The sequence below is a fragment of the Priapulus caudatus genome, unplaced genomic scaffold, assembly GCF_000485595.1.
Source record: "Priapulus caudatus unplaced genomic scaffold, Priapulus_caudatus-5.0.1 Scaffold769, whole genome shotgun sequence".
Lineage (NCBI taxonomy): Eukaryota > Metazoa > Priapulida > Priapulimorpha > Priapulimorphida > Priapulidae > Priapulus > Priapulus caudatus.
The window spans coordinates 79,853-87,463 of record NW_014577830.1 but is presented as its reverse complement, the minus strand read 5'-3'; positions in this window follow the sequence as shown (position 1 = coordinate 87,463).

The window sequence follows — 7,611 nt, the reverse complement described above, 5'->3', positions numbered from 1 at the left end:
GCACACGTGGCAATAGATGGGTGTAAGGTACACGTGTGTACACGAGGCAGTGGGGCAGTGGACAGGGCACGGAGCACACGTGTGTGTACTCCACGGTTGAGTAGCTGAATAAAATGCTTGTGTAAACGTTACCCACTGGTTCTGGTTTTGACTGTGACTTCGTGGCTGCGCAGCACGTAACAAATATGAAGCGATGCAATAATAACAGTGGTTAGAATTAATAATAATTGCTTATGGTAATGGTTCATAAGAATGAAGTTATTTACCGCTGAAACTGACAATGTCATTTCCAAAATGTGTCTCGGCAGACACGCCTGCCAACGCTGCTCTCGTACATTAACATGACTATTAGTCGTAAGTGTTATCTTAGCATTAATTAACATTAGCATTAAGTTTACGATGTTTCTGACAACGGGCCCTGGTCATGATATAATATATAGCAGATTATATGGTCAATACGTGACGTTTACCTTGTATACATGCGAATGCGAGCGACTTCATCAGCAGACAGTCGTGACATGATCCATCATATCGTAGAATGGTTCCAAAATGGATGATATGATGAGCGACCGGCGCAGGACACGTACACGGGGGAGCGAGACGAGATGTGGGGGGGGCAAGTAAACTCTAGGCGGTGGTTATATACGTCGACTGCCGTCGTCTTGTGAGGCTTGCAGTGAATCCCGTGTGGAAACCTTTATGTAAATTCATGTAGAATGGCTTCGATTCCGTAGCCTATGTTTCAAACGTGTACTATGTACCGCCGCCCTGACCGGTTTACAGTACGGGTAAAGAACAGCAACATAGCTGGCCTATCACGTGCACGCACGTCGTGGCGCGCGGCGTGGCGGTGATTGGCAGTTGCCGTGGGCGTGTCTCGACGGAAAACCTTTAAACGTTAAACTCCGTCCTAACCGTTTTTTACGGCTATAGGACGCGCGCACATTAGCCACAAACAAAATGGGCTTATTTGAAGGAAAGCCCCAGCTTCGTGGCTACTCAAAATCTTCGTGCTATGAACAGAACTCTGGGTTTTCGTTTGCGCGGCCGTTTTTCCTATACCCTAAAGGTACTCGAGAAAGTGTTCATGATAGTGCAGGTTATTTGTATTGGCGGCCGCTAGCCGGCGTTTTTGCGCTGTCGCGCGTCGGAGAGCTGCGTGCTAGACCAGAGGAGAGACCGGATACTAGAGAGGCGATGCGCAAAGGAAGCATTGATCCTGACCGCCGAGCGCGGATGTTGCGCGCAGTTCCGCGGCGAGGCGCACGCGACCGCGGGAACGTGCTACGATAGTATCGGGTGCTGGCAGCTGTGCATCCGTGCGCCAAATCCATAGGCCGGCGCACGGATGCATGGCTCCCAGCAAACAGTGTTCAATTGGGGGGGCATTTTTTGGGGGGGAGGGGGGTGCACACACCCACAGGCATACGGACGCAGACGCAGACGCACACGCACACGACCACGCACACGCATGCACATGCACACGCATAGGCACACGGCGCGCGCACACGCACGTACGCACGCATACGCGCGCGCACGCACACGAACACGCACACGAGCACGGCGCGCACACACGCGTGCACACGCGCTCGCGCATAGGCACACGGCGCGCACACACGCACACGCACACATACGCGCGCGCACGCACACGCATACGCATACGCATATAGCGCGCACACACGCACACGTACACATACGTGCACACGCGCACACCCATAGGTTAGGGTCCCTATATACAGAGAGTTGCGACATGACGAGTCGGAAAAAATTGGTCACGTGATCGCTGGACGCCATGTTGTTTCCAAATGGATCCACACCGCTGCCGCTCAAGTACAGCGCTGTATGGATACGCTGTACAATGGTCCGTAGTAATTAATTAGACTAATCGTGCTTCAATAAACTCAAAATTCAGATTATATTATTCAGAGATTATAGGTAAGACAAGTGTCTATGTGTATCTTGATTTCTAGAAATGTTACTCAAATCTTTCGCTCCGTGTAATAGTTTAATTATACACTTTCTTACCGCCCATAGCCGTGCGTATATTAGCCTGTGCGATACCGCGCGTAGATACTTGCTATATTAATTAAACCACTCGCGCTTCTATAAACTCAAGAATCACAGAGATCATAGATAACACATGTGTTTATATGTATCTAGATTTCTAGAAATGTAACTCCAATCGTTCGCGCCATAATAATATTATGATAGTTTAATTGTATGCCTACACTTTCTTACCGCCCATAGCCGTGCGTATATTAGCCTATGTGCGATACCGCGCGTAGATACTTGCTAATTAATTAAACCACTCGTGTGTGCGCGCGTATGCATGTGCACGTAGACGTGCGCGCGTATGCATGTGCACGTAGACGTGCGTGCATGCGTGCGTGTGTACCTACACGTGCGTGCATGCGTGCGTGTGCTCGTATACGTGCGTACGTGCGTGTGCAAGTACACGTGCGTGCGTGCGTGCGTCCGTGTGTGTGCACGTACACGTGCTTGCGTTCGTGCGTGAGTGCGCGCGTGTGCAGGTACACGTTCGTGCGTGCGTGCGTGCTTGTGCAAGTACACGTGTTTACATTTGTGCGTGAGTGCGTACGTGCGTGTGTGTGCAGGTACACGTGCGTGCATGCATGTGCACGTAGACGTGCGTGCGTGCGTGCGTATGCACGTACACGTGCGTGCATTCGTGCGTGCGTGCGTGCGTGTGCACGTACACATGCGTGCATGAGTGTGTGCGTGCGTGTGCAAGTACACGTGTGTTATCTATGGTCTCTGTGATTCTTGAGTTTATTGAAGCGCGAGTGGTTTAATTAATTATAGCAAGTATCTATGCGCGGTATCGCACAGGCTAATATACGCACGGCTATGGGCGGTAAGAAAGTGTATAATTAAACTACCATATGGCGCGAACGATTTGAGTTACATTTCTAGAAATCTAGATACACATAGACACATGTCTTAGCTATAATCTCTGTGAATTTTGAGTTTATTAAAGCACGATTAGTCTAATTAATTACTACGGACCATTGTACAGCGTATCCATACAGCACTGTACTTGAGCGGCAGCTGTGTGGATCCATTTGGAAACAATATGGTGTCAAATCCTGGGTTGTCGCAACTTTCTGAATATAGGGACCCTACCATAGGTGATATAGATGATTGGTTGTTATGATTGGTATCTCTCGATCTAGTGTTGATTAAGTTCCTCACACATTCGCGTGTGCGTTGCTCAATGCCGTTCGATATCAGATCAACGATGTCACCCGACCAGGGTTGTATCCAGGATTTTTTCTGGGTGGATCGTGATCATAATTTTTTGGACCTTTTCAGAATGAAATAACAGCAAGATGTGATTAAAATGTCAATACAGTTTAATTGAAACCAAAAAATTTTGTTTCCAAAAACAAATTGTCAGTTTTTTTAAACAAGTTTTCTGACTCAGTTGAAAACAGAGTCTTTTGAACTGTTTATCTTGTCTTTGTCTTGATCTTGTCTTGTCTTTGTTAGAATCTTTGTCTCTCTTTTTTGAACTGAGTTTTTTTAAACAAAAAATTGTGTTTAAAAAAGGCTCAGTTTCAGAATTGCTGGAAGTGTGGTAGATTTACGTCACGCAATTGGCAAGGTCTTTGGAGTCATTGCTGGTACCTGATCAATTATGCTTTTTCATTTATGTCATTATGAAAAGGCCCTCGAAAAACAATGTCTTTGGAAAAAAAAATTTTGGGGGGGGGTCGTACGACCCTCACGACGCCCCCCGCTGCATACACCCAAGCCGACGTACGATACTAAGTGATACAAGATCACTAGTATCCCTAGTCACTGGCCCAGATGATACTGCGGCGCGATGGCTGTGATCGTATAGTAATTTAATGTTCGAGTACCTTGCGATGTCTTAGCTCCCAGGTCCGGCGCTCGCAGATATCACGGAAGCCTTGTATACGGAGTGCGTAGGACATATGCGTCTTGTGCGAGTACGCTGCGAGTGCGAGCTGAGCACGATCGTATCATAGCATAATTTATGCAAACACGTAGAATACGGAATATATATAATTTATTCTACTCAATGACTCCAAATACAGAGTATATGCGTCTGACTACACACTACACAAAACCACGGATGAACTGTCACCGCCGCGCGGCGACGTGTGTGGGCTCACACTCTTAACTGTTCTGCATAGACTAGCTACTCCCTGTCGCAGCGCGCGATGGATATTCCCAAGGGCACGCGTTATATTAGGCGCGTGCTCTGTGCGCTACTAAAGTGTATGTTATAACGCAATTTCTACTCCATTGTAAGTTAATTAAAACATGGTTGTAGGTTGCGACAACGCTAGGATTTGGTCACTATAACATCAAGAGCATATAAAGAAGAGAATTTTCTCGTATTTTTATTGGGTTGCTGTTATATGCACTGTTTGCATGGGCCACAGACAAATCATAATTATGATTGTCCTAGCAAGCACAAATAAACACCCTAATGGTGCATATATTCCAATAGCTTTATTACATCAGTTATTAAAATATCATGAAATTAAATGATTAGATTATTATATTATTAAATGCAGGCAGAAAGAAAAGGAGATCCTGCTCCCGATCACAGGCGCTTGAAGCGTTTCAATAAAATATAATGCTAACTAAATACGAAATCTCTTTACTACCAAATTCGTAATGTTTCTATACTGTCTTTCACCTATTATTGCCGACAGTTTCCTGTACAGTTTCATGTAAATCCTACGTCCAACCATACGCTGCAGCTGCCATTGCTTTCGCGGCGCGACTGTTGCACGCTTANAACGCGGAATCCAAAGCATGATGCTACGAGAAAAGTCCAGAGAATTCCTTCTATATAAAGGGACTCTAAGCTGTCGGAACGCGAGGAAAGGGAAAGTGGCGCCATCTATAGGCATCGTGGCCTTACTTTCCTCGGCTGTGCAGAAGTCCGAAGCTCCGTTTCGGAAGCAGCAATACCCAATACTGACGTCTTCAGTATGTTTCATAGAAAAAATTCAAAAATTCATATCATTTCTGACAAACAATCTACACCTTTCCAACTCTTTGTCATTTGAACAAAAGTCTGATTGTCGTTTATCGACTGCGATGTGTAACAATCACACGTACGTATCACAATTACATCAATTACCCTGGGTTGATCCAATAATCAATTGATTAATCAATTAATCACCAGAAAAGAGTGTTTAATTATCATGATCATGATTTATCATATCTGTGTATTCTCGATAGTTATCTTATTAGATAGATATCGAGCATTGTGTCCGTTTTTACAATTGCTGGGATGTATTAATATTGCCTTTGTTCTGGCCTACTGTATACTGTATATTTCGCGATGGTTTAATTTTCGCGAATTTCGCGAACGCGTCCCCGTCGCGAAAATAACAACACGCAAATAATTCATACCGAATAATACTGGATAATTAATAATTCACCGACCGGAAAATTAACCACTCGTGAAGTCTAAATTCGCGAAAACATCTGTATGCGAAAAATATGGCGTATACAGCATTTAAAACATTCTCGACGTTGCTCGTGTTGTAGAAGCGTAGCAGCAAAGAAAAAAGTGGCAGTCCTGCGAAACGTTCGAGGAAGCTGGCTAGCAGATCTCCCGTGGTTGCTTGCGTCCAACCGTACGCTGCCGGCGCCATTGCTTTCGCGGCGCGACTGTTGCACGCTTACACTTATATATATACAGTCGCGCCTCGAAAGCAATGGCGCCGGCAGCGTACGGTTGGACGTAGGATTTACAGGAAACTGTCGGCAATAATATGTGAAAGAGAGTATAGAAACATTAAGAATTTGGTAGTAAAGAGATTTCGTATTTAATTAGCATTATATTTTATTGAAACGCTTCAAGTGCCTGTGCTCCCGATACTGTTCGCGCAGTGCGCCAGTTGTTTTCAAGATGGCGACGGGCAATCTGGTGAATGCGAATCTAACATTTCTGACTTCAATTTCACTCTGTTTCAACTTTATTTTATTTTTTGATCATTCATTCACTTAATTCAATTCATATCAATTTCGTTTGCTAATTCGTTTAACAGTATTTGTTCGAAGACATTAAAATCTCATGATGAAATCTGCTGAGGAAGCCGCCATCTTGGATATAGCGAGCGCTCGGTGTCGTTGAAGTGGCGCTGCGTTCGTGATGTTGAACACGCCTCAGAAGATGCTACACTACCGCTCCCCCCAAGCACGATGTGCCACACAAGCACGTCAAGCGCGTATGTAACTCGCTAACCGCCGCTCCTCTGTCATGGTCTCCTTAGCGCAGCTACAAGGTAAGGGCAAAGATCAAGCAGGCAGTGAGTACCTACGTGAGTATTTGCTTGGCTTTGTTATGTTTGATTTTGAGTTACATATACACTTCTAGTGCATACCTATGAAGCACTCACGCAGGAAATGTTTATTTTCATTAAATAGGAGAGATGGTATGATATATGACCGCGAGATGTCGCGTGGAGAACAACGTGTGTGTCGCGTGGTATGCACGCATGGTGTGGAAGCATTCCAGTTATTCAAAAAAAATATCTGCGTTGACTATGCACGTGTTTGAGCATCAAACATAACAGGCTTATTCCCTATAAGTCTAGTGCGTAGTGTCCCTTCAGTCTATGGTTGGACTGACTATATACAGTCTATAGTATATATATATATATATATATATATATATCCTATTAATGGGTACATTATGACAAGTGGATCGTCTGAACAACATGTGGGTCATTAATGATTATATTGTTTGGTGGTGTGTGGTAGCAGGAGCACATCAAATATGTGATTCTGGTGGTAATAAGTACTTTCCGAATCGCATACATTTCATGGTAAAATGGTTTTTTATTTTTTTAAATATTCAGAATCAGAACGCAACTAAGCCTTTAGATTTTTTTTACAGTGCAAAATGATTTGCCAACTTTTAACATTTGTACTCGTGGTTATTTAATTGCGCCAATTCACCAAGGCATCATACCGATAATCTACACATCTATATATAAAGTTGTTCAGCCGAATTAGTTCGTACTCGCATAACTAAAGAACTGTCTAGCCTAAAAGAAAACTAAAGATATTTTTAGAATCAGCACGTCTGGGAGGTGGTTCTGGCTGAAAACAAGAACACTGAAAACAACTGAAAACAAAATTTCAAAAAAGTTAAAAAGTTAAAAAATTTCTAAAAATTCTATTTATTAATAGATGGCGTACATATTAACATTATACTAGGGTCCCTATATACAGGGACTCTACATTATACATCACGTATGTGTGAATTCATTTTGTATAAGCATAACGACCCAGTAGCCGAATGCATACAGCATCGGACTCGTAAACCATTGATTAATTCTGGGTTCGAATCCTACCTCGTGAAATGCTTTGTTTCTTTACTTTTGGACTGTTTAGTATGTACTTCTGCCGTATTCACCGTTAATTTCAAATTTTTTTTACCACATTTAAACGTTTAGTAAAAATCCAGAATAAACTATGGTACATGATAATGATAGCGCAAACTGACTGATAGCGAAGCCTATGTAGGTTACATATCAAATATTTCAATTTCATTTCAATTCAATCAATTTCATTTTATTATTTATAATTTTTGAC